General features: G+C 35.9%; 1 protein-coding gene and 1 long non-coding RNA gene across 2 annotated transcripts in view; one reads left to right on the top strand and one right to left on the bottom strand.

The window, feature by feature from the left end:
* Window positions 1–24,464, top strand: part of LOC5572184 (ecdysone receptor) — a 754,961-nt gene that overhangs the window by 538,734 nt on the left and 191,763 nt on the right. The gene's annotated exons all lie outside the window — the stretch shown is intronic.
* Window positions 3,850–6,816, bottom strand: LOC5573789. Its single transcript, XR_002502590.1, has 2 exons — window positions 6,225–6,816; window positions 3,850–4,322 (listed from the first exon to the last, which is right to left on the bottom strand). It is a non-coding gene; the product is annotated as an uncharacterized LOC5573789 (long non-coding RNA).

The raw sequence follows: 24,464 nt of genomic DNA on the forward strand, positions 1-24,464 counted from the left end.
TTTGCCTTCTCTAAAAATGATCTATTCTTCGTATTTATACTGTTTCAAATTTTATTATTTAGTAAAGCTAAATGTTGACCATTTTTATATTTTGCTGTTTTATCAATTGTTGCAAGATGTGCTGTTATAACGATAATTACTTTAAAATCTGCTCTCGTTTATAGACGATTTTTGCATTATACTGCAGTATTAGATCTTTGGATTAGAGCTTCTAATATTTTTTATCAAGTACAGTACAACCATGAGTGGATATTGAAGAGACCATCGACTCAAGGAACTATCGACTCATGGAACAGCAATCCTTTGAGAAGCTGTTTGAAGGGACCATCATAGTAACCATGAAATTATGTTTCCAGTATGGTTCCATGAGTCGATATCGAGTCATGGAACATCGACTCATGGAGGGATCCCTGTAATTTTCATCAAGTGTTATGTCCAAATTGGAACAGTGCTTGATCTGCAGCGAAATATTCTATGAGTGTTCCTTTTATTGATAACTGTGAACATTTTTTTGCCAATTTACTATTTTCAAATATGTATATCGCAACAAGCTCAAAGATACTCTATGTATTCCGAAAAGACATTCACGAGTTTTATTTAGTAGTGCTCTCTAATGTCACAAAAATTTTTGACATTCTTAACGAACACCACGCTTGTTGAGAACCCACCAAAAAATTTTGCTGTGGGCTTGGTAAAAGCTTCAAAATTGCCGATATTCATTCTAAGACATTTATTATGTCAAACTTTATGGCATTATGCCAAACGACTTTATGCCAAACGGGGTACAATCGCTATATTTATTCCAGAAGGGAAATGAAATATCTAAAAATATTTTCAAAAGTGTTCTTGAAAGAGTTCTTTGAGGATTCTCTGAACACACTTCTTGACTAGTCACAAGTTCCATTTTAACAAGGATTCCCAGAGAAAATTTTTAGAAAATTACTTTTTGAAGGTCTTTATGGAGTCATTGAAATTACTGAAGGAACAAATGTTCTTGAAGTGAATGTAAAAAATATAATTTCATAAGCGTAACTATGGGTGTAGTTTCCAATCAAGTGCAAGGGGCATAAAAAAAGTTTCTAAAAAAATGTATTAAAATTCCCGAAGGGGACATCTTAGATTAACACTATGCGGAATTCCTATAAACTTCTCAGTATGTTCTTTGCTTGAACTATTGAAACAATTCATGATGCAAAATTTCTTATACAATGAAAAAAAAGGTTTGTGAAGATTCCATGGACGATTTCTTGAAGATGTCATGAGAGAAATTCCCTCGAAATTTTCGTAGTGATTTTATAGAAATTCTAGAGTGAGATCAAGGATAAACTCCTAGAAAAAATTGATTATATCTTGAAATATCATTGAGCACTCGATGGAGAAAGTCGAGCTACTCCCAAGAACTTTTCGAAGAATTTCTTACCGACCATTTCAAAATGACTTAACAGAAGCTTGGAAAAACCTTTTGAGTTTCATGACGGATTTTTGGCAGGTTCCTCACAAGATTGATTGTGGATTGTAGATAAATCATTCGAAAAGCTTCTGGTGAGATCTTTGGCAGAAGTCTGATTTTTGTTTGAACTCCAAGAACTGTTCAAAAAGATTATCATGACGCGATTGAACATAAACGAGGATACTTTTATATGAATATTGAGTATTGATATTGGATATTGCTTTTTTTTCAGCGAGCCAAAAGGGGGGGGGGGGTCTATGGCCAGGCAAGGGCTAACGTTATTTGAGCCAAAAGCCCTTGTAATACTGAACAACTTTGCCGAAGACGCGATTTTTCTAAGTGGTCAGGCTACTTAGCTATCCGCAAAACAAAAAATTAATGCTCACTAGCGCCGCCTAGTGGTAAAATCTGGAAACTTTTGGCTCAATTAATGTTAGCCCTTGTGATACTGAACTTTGCCGAAGACACCATCTTCCTAAGTGGTCAGGCTACTGATCTATCCGCAAAACAAAATTTTGATGTTCACTAGCGCCGCCTGGTGGCGTAATTCCGTATCAGAATGACCACCGCATGTCCGCCCTCGAGCTACTGAACAACTCTTCCGAAGACACCAACCTTCCAAAACATCAGGTTCTAGAGAGCAAATTTTGCATTCCTATCCCTCATGGTTCATATAGTGCAAGTCAGAAAAAGCGCCCCTATCGGTCCTAAAGGTAGAAGGTACTGAGTTCTGAAATTCTGCCGAAGACAGCACGGTGCTATCTATTAACGCATAGGAGATATTCAACAACACCCCCAAACTGATGAAATCTCATAAGCACTGGGTATCCTATAACGCGGATTCCTATAACGCTCCCTGACAACGTGTCTAATAGGAGACCTGGCTGTACTTAAATCGGAGTTTGAAAATTCATATCGTCTTAAGTGTCCGATTCGGGCAGCAAGAAGCTTAGATACAGATCCCCTAACTTGGGCATTTTGTATGAAAAACAACATTTGGTTACTATTATTTTTTTCACTGGCTGTACTTAATTATTTTTTATGTATACTGAACAGAGTTGCTCGCTGTCACTATCAACGCTTCAAATTTGCTGATTTGTACAGGCCGACTGCGATTCAATTCGGATCAATCTATATCACATCAACATCATGATGTCTACTCCATCACAAGTGCATTGATGGCGATAGACTATGGATATCACTGATGGATTAAGTTCAGTCTTAAATTAAGCAGTTAAAATGGCAAGTTATCAGTACGATATTTTTGACAGTGTTGCAGATAGAATGAAACTATTTGTTGGTCACTTAAAAACAGTAATAGCATGGATATTTACCACGTGGTCACTCATTCCGCAGTGATTATGATCTAGAGTGCGATGTCGCATCATTGCTTTTGGTTATCAAATCAAAGTGATATTGATAGCTCGCAAGTGATAGTGATAGTTTTAGACCATCAGCCATCAGCTGATATGATTGATATTAAGCAACTCTGATACTGAAGAGTGAACAAAATATAACTGTTCTAGAACTAAGTTATCTGTAGGATGCGTGTGCAGAATGTTGCCCACATGTCAGTGTCTTTTCATAACGTTTTGTTTGTTTCAGTGATGTAAGCAATCACGGTAGTTGACACGTTTTCGTTAACAGTCAACAGCTTTTGCCTTCAGCATTCCCAACACCAGTGGTGAAACACACGTGCGGAATAAAAATGTCAATAGAACATCGAATGTTTACAATAGTTGGCGTCAGCGGCAAAACAATGCAGGCAACCTTTCGAACATTCAGTTTCGCTCACTGGCCGCCGAGTGGCGACACTTCTCACACTTCCAACTGTCAAAACGCACGGAAAATAAAAAAAATCTTGCAATTAGGAAACCGGATCGAAAAAGTAGTGATTAGAAATCAAGTGTAATGTGAATATATAACTTTTTTTTGTTTAGTACATCTTCCGCACTGCTTTCTTTGCTTAAGAATTTCGCTTTTACTACCATATATTCATTAACTTTTCAATTTGGAATATCGCCCTATTGAATGCAGTCAATCACGTTGACGTTGCCATAAAACACATTTCACATTTCGAGCAAGATTAAACTACCCATATTGTTTATTATTGGAAATATCTGAAATTTATGCGAAATTTAAGCTTTATCAAAATGTCATCGTTTCAGGCGATATTCATTCCACAGTTTTTGTGTTTCTTGATGTTTTTTCAACACTCGTGCTCTGCGTAGAGGATAATCGTAAAAAAAAATCACTGCTGACCATGGATGCAAAACGAACGTCGCGATAAATGTCGAATGTTTTCAACACTGGTTAGTATACTCTGCTATATTCAGATGTTTTTGGTCTTCATGGGATAGTGTGCAAAGTAAGACACTATTTGAGTTCTGATTGTTTAGTCTCTTTTGCCAAAGCCAGATATTGTTTTAACTTTTTATTTTTCCGATAATTGTATCCAAAATTTATGTTTGTTTCACAAAAAATAGGGGAAATCAGGGCAGGAATCGATTACTTGTAATTTTTTGCTTAAGATATTTTTTTTTTTTTTTTGGTTCGATCACGTCAGAATTGCGTCCGTATTTTTTCCCAAAATAGTACACTGTGTACCGGTTCACCACACAAAATTGCATTGCCACCATTCGATCGGACTGCACCAGCAGGAACGACGCTGGCTGTTGTGAGGAAATGATACGGAAGATAATGACAACCCCCTTGCGTTGCACCGTTGAAATGTTTCTGCTGCATCCCACCATCAATGCTGAGTCTCCTGTCAAATGCTCTTCCGGAAGGGAAACTGCGAACTGCTTCCATCATTAAATGTGTCATCGTTTGATTACAGCAGCAGCAGCCTCGACAGTAACACCAACCGGAGCTATAAAAAGACAAATTGAAATGTTTGCTGCCGGAAGATATAGTCAGAGCATGGTTACTATCTACATCCTTCAGTTGGGTGCATTCAGAATGATCCTCGAAGCACTTGCAGTATTAGTTCCGATTTGGGCCATTGAGCAAGGGGTTAAGGATATGACGTTTTATCGAATGGAAGAAACCGCGGGTACTTTCATGTTTTATGAGGATAGTTTCATCGTTTTACGATGAAGTTCCATCCGTTGAACCAAAAACAGGTTAGTTGAAAGTGGTTGAAATGATCTCCTTTCAAAAATTGAACACCCATTGGTTAGAAGGAAAACTCATTTCTCCTAAATCTTCAAGAAAGTAATCCCTAGAATAAGTTTTGAAAGAATCTGCGTGATAATTCGAGAAGAAAGATGAGTGGAATCTTTAATGAAATTGTTAGATGGATCCCTTGAAGATTCTTTGGATGGGTTCGCGCGGAATTGTTCGTGGAATAATTAAAAAGGAATTCTCGAAAAAAAATCATGAATTCATGTCACTTCTTTCAAGGTTGAAGAATCAAACACTACTCCCTGGAGGAATTGATGTAGAAATCCCTGGAAAAAGAGATAAATTACTAATATAACCTGCTGTGGGAATTTCATGGAAAAAATCTTTCAAAAATATCTAAACGAATATGAAAACGAAATGCAAGGAGGATGAAATTAAGAAATGATTATGAATGAACTTGAACAAATCCTTGTAGGAATATACAAAGAAACACTGCAAGAATCTTGAAATAAAAAGTTTCACATGTCTAGTTAAAATAATAGATCCATGCGATATCGTCCTCAAGTCGAGACACGACACTGAAGAAATCTGTAAGTCACAGACGAAATAGGACTATCTTTCAGGATATTTAACATATTACAGTTTAAAAGTATTTGTTCTCGTTACTAGTGGTTTTTAGTATTACTCGCGTTGAGTATCATACAGGCGTAAGAGCAGTGATCGATTTCTCTTTGTCGATTTTCTCTTTGCATTATTACACGAAATTGAATCGGTTTCCGAAACATTTTTCGATGCAGTACGATTAAAGATGATGAGTGCTCTTCATTCAGTCATATGATACTGAACGCGAGATTTTATTTTTTATTTTGCAAAAGTAACGTGAAGTGCTTAAGATCAATTAGTGGTTTTCTTAATCATATAAGAGTATTCCTCCTTAAATATAAAAAAGTGTAGTGATGTGCTTGAAGTTTGTGACAATGATGTTATTCATGAGGTGAAAGGATGGGTTGCGGCTGCGAATAGGAAAAAATGTTTTTCCCTGATTCTTTGGTGGCGAACGCATTAATTAAAAAAGCCTATGCCCTTTGATGAAAAGGGAAAAAGCTTCAAAGTAAAAAAAATACGTTAGGGATTATGGTCCTATACTTTAATAACAGAATTTAATGTACTGCAAATCCTTAAAAGCAACTATTTCTAAAATAAATCCCATAATTCAACATCCCGTATATGGTTCATTAGAAGACGCTATAAATATAGAAAAATTTCATCATTCCAAATAGCTTTGCTGGTAAGTAATTTTTCAATTAATTGATTTAACTAATCCAGAATGTCATTTCATTGCACTGGAACAAAATTGCCCACCGCCCGACTGAGAAACTACGTCGCATTTTCCTTTTCTTATTTCAACGCAACAAAAAAATCAACCCAAATGTTTAAGAATTCATTGCACATCTCCATTCTGCGTTCAAGCTTTCGACTTCCTCATCATTTCTAAACGCGCTTCTTCTGCTCTGACTCCATCCCTCTTGCGCACATTCGACTCCAAGGAACCGACCGAACCACGATGCAGTTCGAGAATCAAGAACGAATATTCCTCCACACTACTAGAGGACCATACTCGCAGGGTTGCAGCAAGCAGCATACTCACACACAAACTGGTTGCACTTCCCGTCGCCCTCGCGCTCAGCTCGACTCCGGCTTGCACTTTTGCTGCACCACCCCAGAAGCAGAATTATGAAATTGAACCGTTTTAGATGTGTGTTTGTGTGTTTCTAGTCTCACAACTTGTTATCGCCGCTCGTTTATTCGCTTTTGCCACTGCTGCTGGCACTGAATGCTGTGCAACGGAAAATTGCACATGTAAGCAACTTTTTCTTTTCGCCGCTGTTCTTGGTGGCACTCTTGATATTGGCGAGAGTTGCATCGAAACAAGTTTTCCTCGACTCCTGTCAACCGGTCGGTCAGTCCGAGTTAGGTCGTAACTCGTTCCGCTCTCCGGGCCGGAGCATTTCTGCTTTGAACTTAGAACTTTTTTTTTTAATATTTATTATTACCGATTTTGCGCTTAGCTACTACTACTAGCGCAGTGCACAATCATGTGCGGTGCATTCTGATGCCGTTATGTACTCTCTCGCTTGACTCTAGGGTGAAATGAGTAGAGTCGCCGCCGCCGCCTTATGTGTCTCCTGAACTAATCATTTCATTCATGGATGTAGTCAGGAGACACGGGGGCTGTTGCCCCTCATAGGCTGGTTGAAAAACATAATTTAAACTCTCAATTACGTTTAAAATTATCCGTCATCAACGATGTATGATACCGACGTCCGCCACGGTACAATCTGGCGCGACTGAAACAAAAAGATGTTCCCAATGCGTACGGCCTGCATTTTGAGGCAGTCGAAATTGGGCTCAAAATTTGAAACATACAGACTGAAGCGGAAACAATAATCCCACCTATTCCGGGACAAGAAGCGCCGCTTGAAAAAGAGGGAATATTAAAAGATGGAGTTGCTGTGTCGTTCTCATGAGACGCAGAAAATCTACCAGAAGCTCAACGCATCCCGAAAAGGATATGTGCCGCCAGCAGAAATGTGCAGAGATAAGGATGGGAGCATCTTGTAGGACGGACGCGAGGTAATCGAAAGGAGAAAGCAGCACTGCAATGAACACCTGAACGGCGTGGAGAACACAGGCACTGAAGGTCAGGACAGTGAAGGTGATGGCTACGTCAGCACAGCAGACAGTGGAAACCAACCAGCTCCCACGATGGGGGAAGTTAAGGATGCCATTCAACAGCTCAAAAACAACAAGGCCGCTGGTAAGGATGCTATCGGAGCCGAACTCATCAAAATTGTTCGGAGAAGTTGGCTGTTTACCTGCATCGGTTGATAAGCAGAATCTGGGAAACGGGACAGCTACCGGAAGAGTGTATATAAAGCATTATATGCTCTATTTACAAAAAAAGTAACAAACTAGAGTGATAGTTTGTACACTGCATAGTTAGATAGACAGTTTGTACATGCAATCACTATCCTTAAGGCTGCCTACAGATTGATATCCCATATTATATTCTGACATTTATTTATAGCAGTTGAATTCGTGGACAGGTATTTCTTCACGGTCATAAAACGCGATTTATATTTCAGGGGAACATACAAGCTCTTCAGGTTATCCAGCGCTGGGTGCTAAGGACGATCTTAGACGATGAGCCACAAGTTCGTCGAACTCTGCGGCGAACCCAGTATCCTAAAAGTGTATAAAGCTGGAAGGATCCGCCGGACAGGGCACGTGTGCCGAACAATAACCCTGTTAAAACGATGTTCGCTTCGAACCCAGTCAGAACTGGAAGGCGTGGATCAGACGAGTTATTGTGAAATATTGTTGACGAGGTTTCTCCAAGATCAGGGATTGAATTTTGAGAAAATTAAGAGTATCTCTCATTTATCTCTCACTCTGTAACAATCATGACCCGCAGCACATCATGAGAGTCTATTCGTTATCTTCTGCTACATCTCTGATTAGGTCGGGCGGATAAGAGTGCCTAAAAAACCCCATCTTAACAAGCTCCAAACCTGGGAGACATTATTGCTAAACACCTACCCTCAATAGAAAGAAAGAAAGAAAGAAAAGAAGCGAGAGAAATAAGTTTAATCATATCTCCCTCTCAGTCTTTGAAGCTTTCCTTCTCTGCTGTTATTCATCAAACTTGTTACACATTGCGTACATTGCTGATCATGGACCGATACAGATGTGATGTTTTTCATCGCTTACTTTGATCTTGCTTCGAAATCAAATTACAGTCGCCTTTCCACATCTCGATATCGAAGGGACCATCGAGATAGGGAGAGATTGAGACAAAGGATTTTTTTTTTTTTTTTTTTTTTTTTTTTTTTTTTTTTTTTTTTTTTTTTTTTATATCGATCTATGGGTTCCCATTCTACTTGTTTCAAATCAAATGGAAAAAACCCTACCGCCACAGGTAACTCCGCTTCTTCGTCTACCGGAAATTCCAATGGGAAATCACATGACATGTCTGCCTCTGATTTTAATTTTCTAACTGAACAATTGAATCTAATGATTGGATGCAATGTTCAAAGCCACCACTATGACTGAAGCAGTCCAAGTAGGTGTAAAATTTACAAATCAAATTGTTATTGGATTACGTTTTTCTAATGGATCCAAATAATAATTTAAATATTTTAAATTGGAATGCTCGTTCTCTGAATGGTAAAGAGGACGAGCTGTTTAATTTTCTTACGGTTAATAACGTGCATATAGCAGTTATTACCGAAACGTATTTAAAACCTGGATCCAAACTAAAAAAAGATCCTAACTTTTTGTTTATCGTAATGATCGACTTGATGGGGCATGTGGGGGAGTTGCAATCATCATTCATAGGCGTATAAAACATCAACTGTTTTCATCATTTGAAACTAAAGTTTTTGAAACTTTAGGTGTTTCTGTTGAAACACAGTTTGGTAAATATACTTTCATACCTGCCTATTTGCCTTTTCAATGCTCTGGGCAGCAAGTTAATTTGCTCCAAACTGACTTGCGTAAATTGACTCGCAATAAGTCAAAATGTTTTGTCATTGGTGACTTTAATGCCAAACATCGGTCATGGAATAATTCTCAAAGTAATTCCAACGGCAGAATTTTATTTGATGAGTGCTCTTCAGGATATTTCTCAATTCAATACCCTGATAGCCCCACATGTTTTTCCTCTTCTAGAAATCCATCTACGATTGATTTGGTCTTAACCGACTCTAGTCATCTTTGTAGCCAAATGATTACTCATGCTGATTTTGATTCTGATCATGTCCCTGTTACATTTCAAATATCCCAAGAAGCGATTCTCAATCCTATCAGCTCCACTTTCAATTATTTACGAGCCGACTGGAATATATACAAAACGTATGTTGACTCCAATCTTGATGTTAACATTTCTTTAGAAACTAAACTTGATATTGACAATGCTCTTGAAACTTTAACAAATTCCATAAAATTTGAATCCGTGATTATAGACGATGATCTTAAACTCTTGATCCGTCTTAAAAACGTGAGGAGAAGGCAATTTCAACGCACTCGCGATCCTGCTATGAAAATTATATGGCAGGATTTGCAGAAAGAAATCAAGAAACGTTTTGCTCAATTAAGAAACAAAAATTTTGAAAATAAAATTTCTCAATTAGACCCTGGCTCTAAGCCCTTTTGGAAATTATCGAAAATCTTGAAAAAACCTCAGAAGCCAATACCGGCATTGAAAGAGGAAAACAAATTATTACTAACTAATTGCGAAAAAGCTCAAAAACTTGCTATGCAGTTTGAAAGTGCGCACAATTTTAATTTAGGACTTACTAGTCCAATTGAAAATGAAGTTACTCAGGAGTTCGAAAATATTCTCAATCAAGAGAACGTTTTCGAAAATGCCTGGGAGACTGATTTGGAAGAAGTGAGAACTATTATTAAAAAATTCAAAAACATGAAAGCTCCTGGCGATGATGGAATTTTCTACATCCTCATCAAGAAACTTCCAGAAAGTAGCTTATCATTTTTAGTTGATATATTTAACAAATGTTTTCAATTAGCATATTTTCCTGACAAATGGAAAAATGCTAAGGTTGTTCCAATTTTAAAACCAGACAAAAATCCTGCAGAAGCTTCTAGCTATCGTCCAATCAGTTTGCTTTCCGCCATCAGTAAACTTTTTGAAAAGGTTATTTTGAACAGAATGATGGCCCACATCAACGAAAATTCAATTTTTGCCAATGAACAGTTCGGATTCCGCCATGGACATTCGACCACTCATCAACTTTTACGTGTAACAAATTTGATCCGTTCCAACAAATCTGAAGGCTATTCTACTGGTCTTGCTCTTCTAGACATAGAAAAAGCATTCGACAGTGTTTGGCATGAAGGTTTGATTGTAAAATTAAAAAACTTTAATTTTCCAACATACATTGTTAGAATAATTCAAAGTTATCTGTCAAATCGTACACTTCAGGTTAATTATCAAAACTCCAGATCTGAAAGACTTCCTGTAAGAGCTGGTGTTCCTCAAGGCAGCATTTTGGGACCAATATTATACAATATTTTCACATCTGACTTACCTGAGTTACCTCAGGGATGTCAAAAATCTTTATTTGCGGATGACACAGGCCTCTCCGCCAAAGGACGAAGCCTGCGTGTCATCTGTAGTCGATTGCAAAAAAGTTTGGATATTTTTTCTTCATACTTGCAAAAATGGAAGATTTCTCCTAATGCTTCCAAAACTCAACTAATAATATTCCCACATAAACCAAAAGCTCTTTATTTGAAACCTTCAAGTAGACATGTTGTCATGATGAGAGGGGTTCCAATAAATTGGTCAGATGAAGTTAAGTATCTAGGGCTCATGCTAGATAAGAATTTAACTTTCAAAAATCACATTGAGGGCATTCAAGCCAAATGTAATAAATATGTAAAATGTCTCTATCCCCTTATTAATAGAAAATCAAAACTTTGTCTTAAGAACAAGCTGTTGATATTCAAACAAATTTTCAGGCCAGCCATGTTGTATGCTGTACCAATATGGACTAGCTGTTGTAATACCAGGAAGAAAGCTCTGCAGAGAATTCAAAATAAAATTTTGAAAATGATTCTGAGGCTTCCTCCCTGGTATAGTACCAATGAGTTACATAGAATATCCAATGTTGAAACATTGGAACAAATGTCAAATACAATCATTAATAATTTCAGGCAAAAATCGTTACAATCTTCTATTGCCACGATTAATGCGTTATATGTTTAGGTTAAGTTAGGTTAAGTATATTAAAAACGTTTTTTTTTTTCACTTATAAGCAGGTGAAATCAACTCACCTGTACAAAAAAACTGAACTGCTACGGCAAATGAAATGTAATATGTTGTTAACAAAATGTTAATTAAATCTTAAATTTGTTTTACCAAATTAGGATGATAGTGTTGTCAAATAACACAGAACACCTAGATATAAGAAATGAATGTAATGTTTGGAATGATACTAATAAAGAAATAAAAAAAAAAAAAAAAAAAAAAAAAAAAAAAAAAAAAAAAAAAAAAAAAAAAAAAAAAAAATTTTTTATGAATACTAGATTGAAAAACACTCCGTTGCCAAGAAAGTAAAACACAAACAAACGTCATTTTGCGCTCCTAATTTGTTTTGAATTCCAAAATATTGGTCTAGTAACCTTCGATATTGGTCAAATCGACATACGGAGAGAAAATCGAGAACGAAAAATCAACAGAAACACAGCGAGACATGGAGATATCGAGATAAGGAGAATATCGAGATATGGAGAGTGGAAATGTATGCAGACTGAAGGGACTTATGAAATCATCGACATAGGGAGAGATATCGAGATGTAGAACATCTAGATGTGGAGAGTCGACTGTAGAACGAATTCTACAATGCCTGTTCAAGTTGATTTATGTAGAACCAAATGAATAAATACATGAAACAATTCTAAAATATTTCCTTTAAAAACTCCTGGATGAATTTTCTACGCATTCTTGAGGAATCTTATTTGCATAACTGTGAATAAAATTCGGAAAGAATAAATCTTTCAATTATGAATTATTAAAAACTAGTGGTCCCGGCAAACTTCGTCTTGCCATCCAGTAGGCTGTTGAAAAACGCTATCCAAGTCCCGTGTAGAAAATGTCAGATTAGTTTCCCCCGTTTTCCCCACTATCCCGAAGACTTGCCTAACCTTTTTCTTCGCACAAACACGTCGCTTTGGACGAATTCAACAGTGAAAGAAACATGTAAGTCTTAAGCCATTTCGTGACATACAAACATCATTCCATTTTTATTTATATAGAAGATTGAATTGTTATTATTTGAGAGGAATTCATATCCATGGGGAAATTATCATGTCAATCTCTGCTGAAGCAAATTCTTAGATTCTTGGTGTTCTTAGAAAGTATTATCTGCAGAAAATAAAATGAGAGTTTTTCTCAGAGATATTTCTGAACGAACTTTTGAAAAAATCCATTATTATTTTCCTTAGCACTATCCAGAGAAATTCATTAGGAAAGTAATCTACGCAACAATCTTTGAGGGATTTCATGGAAAATTTATGAAAAAAAAACAAACAACAAATATTTTGAAAATATCGCAAGACAAAAGAAGTTAAAACTTATAAAAATATGCTTGAAAATCTTTCATTGATTCCTGAAAAAGCCTTGACAGTATTCCTGAAACATTCCGAGTATACTCTCTGAATGAATTCATAAGGAAATATGAAGGCATCTTGAGCACTCGACACTGAAGAGGTCGCAGACGAAATAGGCCTATCTGTCACATGATCAATCACTAGTGATGTTTAGTATCTTCTGTTTTTTTTGCAATGTGAAGTGTTAAAATTCAATAAGTTTCGATAATCCCTCCAAAGTACAAAGTGTAGTGAAGACATCTGTTGAAAATTTTGATATATCGTTAGTTGAACTATTAGAAAGCACTGAGTGGAATTTATAAATATTTGGAGTAGTTTGTCTGATATTATTCTTAGCAAAAAGAACATTATCAACTAAATTTCGGGAAATCAGTACCGTAAAACGAGGGCAGATTAAGCATTGTATTACAACTTTTTGTTACATTATCCTTACAATTTGATATATAAATTTTGGTAAAACCAGTTCTTCGTTGATCTCTACGTAATGGGTTTAATTTTGTGAAATTTCGTGTAATATTTCGTAAAGTAAGCTTGAATATTGAAAACTGAAAACAACACACTGGGGCGAAATTGAACACCATATTAAAAAACCAAAATTACAAAAAAAAAATATATGTACTAAATTCCGGGACCCAAATTAAAAACGATGATATATTCTTATAATAACTCGTGTATTTCACCATTTCATTGTAAAATTAAACTACGAAAACCAGCAACATATGCCTAAATAAAGGCAATTCCCCTTTTGATGCAATGTTGCACGTTTTTTTAGAATAAACAATTTAATTATTGAAAAACTATGCTGATAATGGTGTACGATTTCAAAAAAGAAAAAAATAGTTCGCTAGTGCACTCTATAGCTTACACAGCAATTCAAGTACTCGAAGTATGCATATAGGCTTAGCACAAGTGGATGGTTCAGTATTGATTTTTCCAACGGTATTTCTTACATCTCAAAAACCGTTATTTTTCTATGCAAAATTACCTTTATTGAAAATAAATCAGTTTATAATCATCATAAAACATCTATAAACTAGAAAACATGGAATGTTTGTGATTCCAACGAGTCATTTAGCGATTTATTTCATCTCGGAATACGGCATCTGCAGGAAAAGCTAAGAAGATATTTAAACAAATTTCCCTAAAACAAAAACAAAATATCTAAACATATTCCTGAGAAAATTTCTGTCTGATTCCTTGGAGGAATACTTCAAAAAACTGTTTGTGGCATACCTGCACAAGTTCAGGAATTATTTCTGGTGGAATCTATTTCTTAGGCAGGTTACAATCTGAAAATTTTGTATTGCGACGCAGGAGATTTTTTTTTTCGTTTTCGTGCGTCTTGCTAAGCAGTGCTTCATAAAGCCCAAGCAATCCGGCTCGTTTCTCATATAGTTCCTATGTATTGCTGACGAAATTTAATTGATTTGCAGCTGCCTTGTCACCGATGCATTTTTAACCTTTACGTCACCGAGCTCCGACATGTTTATTTGTCATAAATGAACAATGGTGAATTCAGAACCATACCGGAGATATTTCAAGTTGTATTGGGGTCACGAGGGCGCCAAATTTAAAAAAAAATGTGATTATTTTTTTAATTGTTGCAGTTACAAAACCATAGTTTTTGGTTTGGACATAAAACAGAAATGTCCCCAAACAGGCCCTCGAGGAACCTGTGCCAGAAGTTCTGGAATGGCCACATTTCTTCGTACCAAGTTTTTTTCTATGTTCTCCCGAATTCATGAAGATTGAGACGTCGCACGGTTTGTTTTGGACATGAAACGGAAATGTCCCCAGAGGGGCCCTGTCGTAATCGACTACGGTGTTTAAGGACGGTTCAATAATTCAAATTATGTTTAAAGTATAAAAATCGTTATACGCTATCTAACGTTTTACATAAAAACTTCGGTGTTGTAACTGCGTCGGGCTTAGCCAAACAAGCCGTTTTGATTTATTAGACTGAGAATTCAGTATTGTCCATTTATGCCAAATAACTAGTACCTTTTTAAAGTCAACTGAAGGTGGTTTCAGAAAAATCGAAAGGAAATTGACGAAATGGCATACTGAAATTTCGAAATCCGTTAACGTTCAAGAATCCGCATTAGCGTAGAAGCAGGGAAAGCAAGGGGCCCCAAAATGTTTCATAATGACATTTAAAGACATTTAAAGAAAAAAATATATTTAGTTGGATCTATGAATAAGGTGCAAATAAAAATGAGGCAAATGTCAAAGCTTAAAAAGCCATTTTTTTAACAAACAAATCTATCACACTGCTCTTTTGCTCTTTTATTTACCAAATAAAACAGCTATGAGTTTTTATTTTCTTCGATTTGTCGATTTAAAAGGAGAAAACTGCTATATCACTTTTGACAATTGCACCATTTTATTAAGCTTATTTTTAGCCCTTTCTTTATCTTCAAAATCAGTAAATTTTCAGAGAAAACGTCATAAAGATTGTTCTTGAGAGTTTCCGACACAGTAATTATTAATAATTCTTTGAATAATTAGATCAAAACTATTGATAAGAGTTGATTCTGTTGGTAACTGCAAAAAAAGCTGGAATTCAAAATAATTTTGTCTAGAATTCATAAGTTTGAGGAAGGAGTTCTGGCAGGCGTATCGGCATAGCATATGGAGTAACAATTCGTCATTTTCATGAATGTATTTATTGCGCTATAAACGTTTCATAAAATTTCTTCTGGTGAATCTTTTCGATGGATTGTTATAGGAAGGAACTTCTTATAAAACTCTAGCATAATACATAAAGGAACACTTGATAGAAGACTTCAATTTTATCAAGTAACTGCTCAATGATTTCGCAAATATGTATAGAATATAAACATTCTCTGTCCTCAAAAAATTCCAACAAAATACATTGAAAATTTCCCCTATATTTTGTTTTTTAATCCGTCAAATTCCATTTTTGAGTATTTCATCAAAACAAGCAAAACATAACATCAACAATTTCTAAAAGAAGGTACAAATCAACTCTTCCAAAATTTTCAATATCTAAACATTTAAATGTCTTAAAAATGGAAACACGTTTGCATAACTGATATTCCCTTCGATCTCATATTTTATGTGGAAATCCCTAGAGGATTGTATATAAAAACAGGTGGATTTTTTACGGTTTCCTTGGAGGCCGATCCCCTGACAATACCTTACATAAATCTATTAATAAATCTCTTCGAAGATCTACACAGAACTTCCTGGAGATATTCATGGAATGATTCCTAGAGTAATTCCTGGATTGAACCCTCAAAGACCAGTCTCTGGAGTGCTGAATGAATCTCTGTACAATTAATTATGGATTCCAAGAATCAGTTTATGGAAATATTTCACGAATGGTTTAAGAATCTCTCGGAGTGTTTACAAAATTCAACAAAACTGTTGACGAAACTTTGGGTACATGCCGGTAGAACATGTAAAAGAACAGCTAGGGTTGATGTACCAATAGTGGAGGTGCTAAGCACGAATGAACTTCATTTAACCGCCTCAATTCAAGAAGCGCAACTAATGTACATGTTGATGTTGCAACGGGAAGTAACGACCACTGACTTAATGAGAAAAATGATTTCATCGTAGTAATCCACGGCATGTCAGTGAAAAATAATACCTCCACTATTGGTACACTGTTCCTTAAGTTGCGGTATATTTTTTAATTGTGTTCCTATAGTTGCGGTATCCGTTGTTTTATTATGGGATCCACACTTTACCGCAACTATTGGTACAAGCAAGAACAGTTTTAGCAATTTTAGTGATATTTGATCAGTTTTAAAGCAATTTGAACGCTCTTTTCAACTATTCCGTGTACCAACAAGCCACTACGTCGATTGGCAGTGTCGGTTATGATGGCTAATGCAATAAAATCAGTGAAAACGGCACTACCGCAACTATAGGAACACCCACAACTAAAGGAACACTTACCCTAGAAGTATTGTATTTAATATTTGTTTTCAATATTAGTAGAGGAAGCAATGAAGGAATCTCATAAGGAATTTAAAAATCTCAAGAAAGTTCTGGAATGGTGTCTTACGAAATTTTCAGAATTCGAAGAAACTCCTGAAAAAAAATCTGTTACCAAATCTCAGAAAAATATCTTGGAAGTTTTCTAAAGTGAAATCCCACCGGATGCCTTTAAGAAAACTTCAAAGAAACATCAGTAAAAGTGCTTAGGCTAATTCTTGGAGGAATCTGTTACAGGCTTCTTAACATTTTAAAATAAATTCTAAGACTATTTGTAGAACACTCCTAGAGAAACTCCGATATTGTTAATATCATTTCTGAAGAAATAATTGCACGAACATTGTTATCTATCAATAAATAGGAAAATGTGGAAGTGGGTATTAAAAAATAATTCCTGGTGAATATTTCAAAGGACTTTTAAAACGATGCTTGGAATTCATGGAATATTCCAAGAACTTCCAACTAATTTACTTTCAATGTACATAATTCGTATTACGAAATTGTGCACACCGATAAAAGATTAAATGATAAATCTGCGAAAATCACAGTATAATAATTAAAAATTAATTATAAGTGCGAGATTAGTAAACACATGATTATTGTGGCGGATTTTGCGTCCCCGACACCAGAATATGCTAGGCCCCTTCCAGAAAATAAAATCCTACCTACGCCAATGAGAAGTCCATCATCGTAATCATCGTCACCATCGAAACTTTATAAACAGTTTTTCTGTCCAAAATTATTCGATGAAAATGTACACACTGTGTTTCAGTTGGTAAATAGAATACAGTGAACACATTTTCGTGTAAAATTTCTTGATTTTTAACAAAAAAAACTGCTTTTGAAAATTCTGAAATTAATGGCGGACCTGCCATAATCATAATCGTCTTACAAATTTTCAAAACTACTTTTTGCTCTAAATCGTAGCAATGTTCATGAAAATCTATCATTGCATTACACTTGCTATCTGTAATGCAGTGATAAATTTTCATAAAAATTTCATTAAATTCGAACGAAAAAACTGGTTTTTCATTTTTGACGATTGTCGAGTGGGCCTTAATGGGCCCATTACTCAGTCAACATATTGAACTAAGACACGTTTCCAACGCAACCGTTCTGATTCATATTACGGACTTTTAAACCCTCAGTGAATTTTAACTAATCAAAAAGCGTATGACATTAATCATTCTGTAAGAATCCTCGCAGCGTTACCGAACTTTCAAACCACTTAACTTTCGAATAGTACACTCAGGCAAATGGACTATCGATAAACATAGGAACCCCTTATGAAAATTCGCCACAAGAAATCGGATTGAAATTCATAAATTTGCCTTATGAAACCAGAATTTGAAAATAAAAAAACGTTTTCGCGGCAACCTGGAATCGAACCAAGAATCTTGCGATCGACAAGCTCGAGCGTACACCACGCGCCTATCGACGCCTTGATGTTATGTGATGCTAAAACGATACATAAAGCGATCGTGTTGCAATAATCGTTCCACCTTTCATAAGGCAAAATGTATGAAATTCGATAGTCCAGTTCGCTGCGTGTAGGTAAAGATTTCGGTTCCGCGACATGAAAAAATTATACTAATTGGAAATTTGCATGACTTTTCATGACTTTTATTCCGAACGCTTCCTTACTTTTGCTTTATATTCTGGACACTTTGATCCGAATTCCGGACAGCTCATGGATATAATAATTAGGAATACCAATTCATCAATTGAAATTACCCAACCACTAGTGAGACCTCTGAAGCAGTTGAGCATTCCAAATTTCAATAGATATCTAGGAAGAATGCTTTTTAAATACGAGTCTCGAACGTGGGAGCTTTTGAACGACAAATGCCTATTGAAACATCTCGTGTGAAATGTTTTCCATACAAAATGTCCGGAATTTTAATCAAAACAGTACATTTATCGTTTTTGCGTGAAATTCATGAATAAACATTTGAGTTGAGTTTGCTCGCCCCAGCCCTTCCCGATGGAAATCCTGACTACACCCATAATTTCCATCCGCGGCCAGTTGGTTGCTTTGCCGCTGCCGCCGACGCCTGCATATAGGACTGTGGAGTAGTAGTTCATCAACCACCTTCTTCGCATGCCCTAACCTTTCCCTTGACGCGCTCGTTGGTCATGCGGTGCCGGCGTGGGATGCTGAAACAGGGAGATGAGGGCGGACGTAGAACACTCCTCTTCTTCTATAAATGACATATCCTCTCGTCGTTCGCTAAGGCACTTCTGCTTTTTCTATCGGCCACCACCGTGACAGTGGCACACATTCAAGTTTGCCGCAGCGAAGTGATATTTATAGATCTCTGCGCGTAGCTTTTACTATTCGATTTCTTTGTACGACCACACCGTGCAGCGGGACTTGCAGTTTGCGGCGAACTGCATTGTTCAACACACAAATATCTCGTATTTCCATAAAAAAAAAGAATTCCTCAGCTAAGAAAAGCCTAGAACATTCCTCGAGTAATCCTTTGCCCTTACAACATCTACGCAACCGACACGCAACCGATAGGCTGCAATCCCATGCGTATATTACATCATAGCAACATCATCCAGTCAAAGTGGAGAAAGAGAGTGTGAAGCGCAACAATCGTCGTCAACGGGAGCGACGACTGCGGTGACAGTAGTGACAAACAGTCATCATCGCAGTAAGCCACCAGGGACGGCCGAATCTCACTGATTTCCATTGACCGAGCGCGCTCGCTGTTCTTCAACCTACAAAGATGCCTAGCCTTTCTAGCGTCTGCTAGCTACTGTGCGAAAGACGACAGGCGAAAGAGAGAAGGAGTGCGCAATTTGCAGCACTGTGCCTTCCTTTCATAATAGAAAAAAAAAGTGCATTTTTGTTGTCGTCGCGCGCGAGAAAGCGCAAAGGCAAAAGACGTCGAGGGCGCGACGGAAAAAACTGCGCCGCGAGCATTAAATTTTCGACTTCTCCCTATGTACACTTTTGGGGACGAGCGCGATCCTCCAACCTCTGCGGTGCGTATTGTGACTGTATGGGCAAATGTGTACTGCAGTACACACAATCCCGCAGTCGCCGCGCCACCAACGCGACATTGGCCCATCAACACCGTATGAGATGGTATGCGTTGTTCGATATTTCATTGAAAGAGAGAGGGTGAGAGAGAGAGCGATTCTGATTGGTGAGAGAGCGAACGGAAACCTGAGGCAGGTTCAGTACCTTGATATTGAAATTGAAAACTGACTACGACGACGGCCGACCGAGACGACCGACACAGACGGCGGATTCCATCGTAGCCAAACGCTAGCGCTGACGGAGAACTTCAATGTTCAATGTAGGTGAAGTCAAGAGTCTCGCCATCAGCAGAGTATGGACTACAATGCACGCTCAGTTTGCTTTACAGGAAGTTGAGCTTCTTCAAAATAAAGCACTTTAGATATTTACAATAATTCAAATTGTAATAAAGATACCACAATTCATGGTATGGCTCATATTATAAAATTATTGTTGTGTGAATGGTGACAATACTCTCTATCAAATAATGACTATTTACAATAAACATTGCGAAACCATTGACTTTAATATGAAATCAAGCTCAAACAAAAATGTATGTTCAATCATAATTCTAACTATAATACGAAAATAACGTTTGAAATTGTATAACAATAAGCTAAAAAATGTAGCAAAACGTTTTACCTCTTGACGACAGCAAATATCAAATTACAAAAAACATAAAACTACAATTTGTTCAAAAATAAATTCAAACCTTGGATCAAAATGTCAAATAAAAATATTATAAATATTCTACAATTTCCAACACCGAAAATAAAACAAATTCATTGCCAAATGTTTCAAGTTATCATTGATATTTGTTTACTTGATCTAAATGCTGTCATTCTGTAATTGTATCATTGATTGACAATAACATGTATGGTTATAAAACGATTACCTGTATAATTAATTATTTTCGATTAATTAAATACATATTTTAGTTTCAATGGTTTAATCGCAGTTCATTATCTTAAACTTCAATAATTGTTTGTTATTTTTATGAAATATTATAGGCAAAAGACTTATGTGATAACTGTGCGGACGGTATATACAACTGTGTGAAATTACTTTAACGTGCAGTAGTGAGAGAGAATGGCTGGTGGTTGTGAGAATTGTACAAGCATTTCAATCAAACATGAATGGGACGGACGGAGGATGGTGAGAGTGAACTCCACAATTTGAGTAGCTCTCTTTCAACTTTGTAGCAGTTCGGTGGGTGCTTGCAAGATTTTTTTAGAAAAAAATAGCAGTCCTCTAAATACTTATCCATCTAACATATATTTCGATTTTCTGTTACAACGTTAGGATCAAATTATTCTGAACATCTTTTCATGAAATATCAGGTATATTATGCACAAAACTATCAAACATTAGTGAAAGTGTGAAAACAATCAACATATTTTCTGAATGATAAACAAAAATACAGGATAGAAGTTTGCATAAAGGGAAGTTCTTACAAAATTAAGGGATGCGAAGGCAGTTGAAATCTATCGACTTATTTACTTTATGGCATAGAATGTCACGAACACAATCACTCCTGTTGCGTTAAAACACTAACTGATTATTGTTTTCTTTCTTTTTCCATTTCAGGTGAGTACAACATGAATACAGCGAAATCCGAAAATCTTTACCGGAAACAGGTAACAGGAACAACACGATGCAAACAACATCGAGTCTTATGTATCACAATTTAAGCAAGAGGTAGATTCTGACAGTCTGTAGTGTCATATTTAGTGACATAATGGATAAGCGACAAGTTAAGCCAAATAAAAAAGAATACTACAATCAGAATTGACGAATTCTTTTTACGGCATCTGACCAATTGAGTATCTTCATGAAATAATATTACTAGCAAATATTCTTAAATTATACTTTGGAACAAGTATTAGGGAGCAGCATCCTATTCTTGGCACTTTTCATTCACTTCGACAGGTGTTCTTTTTAAGCTACTGAGCTCCTATTTATCCATAACATGCGTCGTATTGAAGTGATTCTTATTGGAAATTTTCAGACTATTCAGCCCAGAAAACCCCCTATGCCGAAGTTAATCATGAAAGTGCCCAAATTGTTCTGCACCCTACCTAAATTTTGTTAAAATTAACGAAAACTGAGTGAAAATCATTTTGTCTTACATTTTTTTATATATCTCAAAATGAATTTTGTAAATATGCACACACACTAATTTTCTACTTTATCCGTTCTTTTAAATAAGGAGATTTTTGCATCATCTTCATCTATCATTTCTTTTCTTACCCAACTGATTAAGTTGCCATTTACAATGGTGTTTGTATGTCACGGGTTGGCTTGAGAGCGGGTCAACGGATATGCATGATTCTTTCTACTGGTTTCCGCCGCGTTCGTTTGAGGAAATAGTTCAGGAAACTTCCCGGAATAGTCGGGAAAATGAGATCTGACGTTTTACAACAGCCTACTTAATGGATTGTCAAAATTTGCCAACACCACTAGTTTCTCAAAAAATGAGATTTACCAAAGCTTTCCTTTGAATCTCTATCTCAGGGATTTTTCAAGGAATCAAGGAATTCAATGGTTCTTGTTATTGACAAAAAAAAACTCTTCAATAGTTAAGTTATGATTTCCCATATATTCCCTGCTTAAGATGCCAGATGATAAGGTTTTCCTTTATAAGAATTCGCTAGACAAATCCATATGTTAAGGTGAAACATCTCGGAATCCAAATATGGCCGGCACAATGGCCGACTTATGCTCCTACTCACGTTTTCAAAGGCACTAATCTGGAGAAAATAGTTAGCAAACACTTATGATCTTCTTATTTTAAGCTTTCTGCTAGTGCATAAAGCCAAAATAAAAAATTCACTGTAGTTTGATGCTTTCTTCTTGAGATTTGTGCCTTTGAAGTTGTAGTGCAAATTTAGAAGTTGATTCCAAGCTGTTTCACCTTAACTAAAATTGACAAAAATTACAATTTCTTAGGCCATAGTTAGCAAGAATTTGAAGCGAAAAATAAGACTTAATTCACAACAAATCTATTCAAGAATTTTCAACCTGGCTTTGTTTTCTAAGATGGAAGCCAGAAATTTAACTTGGTGTGGGAAAGTCCAACAAAACCGACCTTATTTTTTTATTCCAGCAATAAATTATTTCGAAGATTTTGCATCATTTTTGAAGTATTTTCTTATGAATAAACTTGTTGCTTAAACTCATAACTATACATTTAAAAAAAAATACTAAGGTTTCAAATTTTAAAGATATTGAAAAAAAATTTGACTTATTTCTAACAGCTTTGTAGCAACAGTTGTTACACATTTTTTTCAACAATTTTAGTACAATCAAACTCCCCAAGAAATGCCAAAGGCTGCTACAAATCTCTTGTAAATTATTCAAATAATATTGTGAGCTTTGTTCATACTTTCGACGTGAATTTCTTGTGGAGGACAGCCATTCCTTCTATATCTAATTTTTATCCACAAATAGATTCCGGAATGTGATCCCGAATTCTTCAAAAAAATACTTAACCTTTCAAAAGATCAACGTTTTCCCTTGCATCTCCTCATTGATTTTGTCAAATTTTATACTGAGATACTTCGCTGAAAGTTCTTCTAGAAATTCTTGTGCAAATTCCTTCAAATAGTTTTCCCAAATACTTTATTTCCAAAGCCTTCTGAAGTATCTCCAAAATACTGTGCTAAAAAAATTTTTATGTTATGTTTCTGCAATCTTCAGAGGAAATTTGTTGAAAAACTTCAGGATTATTTTGCTTCCGAAATAAGCATAGCGGTAAACGAAACTTAGTGATCTTGACTGGTATTTCGTAAACTTATTTTGGATTTCGGCTTGTAGTCACAGTCAAAAGCGTTTATAATTTTAGTTCATCGGCAGTGAACTTTTTGATACTTTTGATTGTACATTTAGCCAAATAACTGGTAGAAATGGAAGGGATGTGTTAAGATATTAATAAGCATTTTGTGAGGATCTTCCTTAAAACTTTTTTCAGAAACAGTTTTGATAACTATTGGCAGCATCTATATTGTGCGATTGATATTTTTGCAATTCTAGGTCGGAATTCCTAGAGGCTTTTTGGTAGAGCTCTGAAGCATTCGAAAAATATATATTTTTTAATATTCGTATGGAACTTCTTATTTTTTTTTATTCATAAGATTTAATTATCCTAAAATCATTCACAGCTGGAGAAGAGATTATAAATAAAAAAAAGTAAAGGTAAAATTCCAGGATTTTTTGAAAAAGTGCCAAATTTTTATACGTATGATTTCTGATTTTTGAAATTTTATTAGGGCTTCCTCAAAAAATGTTCAAACTAATGCAAAAAATTCCTCTGCGGATTCCGGTAAAATGAGCTTAGTTAGAAACAGAACAAGTTTTTTTTTGTAGTAGAACAACTTTTTTGTAGTGAATCTAACAAGAACAAGTTTTTTATGAAGTAAATCTAACAAAACCCACTTAAGCCTTTCCGTCAGGGATATCGTGAGGAATTCTGTCAAAAAGTTTCTGAAATTCTTCGTTGAATTTTTGAATTTTCCGCTATGAATTTAGTATTTTTCTTCCAAATTTAATTAAGGCTGGAATTATGTATCAAATTTCTTACGAAATTTTTCCAATAGTTTTTTTTGTAGGTGAATGGTTTGTGGAGAAATTTGTAAAGAAATCCCCAAAAATATTCCTGGAGAAAAAAATCCAGAACCTGAAAGAATACCTGATGGAATA

Source organism: Aedes aegypti, chromosome 3 (assembly GCF_002204515.2).
Source record: "Aedes aegypti strain LVP_AGWG chromosome 3, AaegL5.0 Primary Assembly, whole genome shotgun sequence".
Lineage (NCBI taxonomy): Eukaryota > Metazoa > Arthropoda > Insecta > Diptera > Culicidae > Aedes > Aedes aegypti.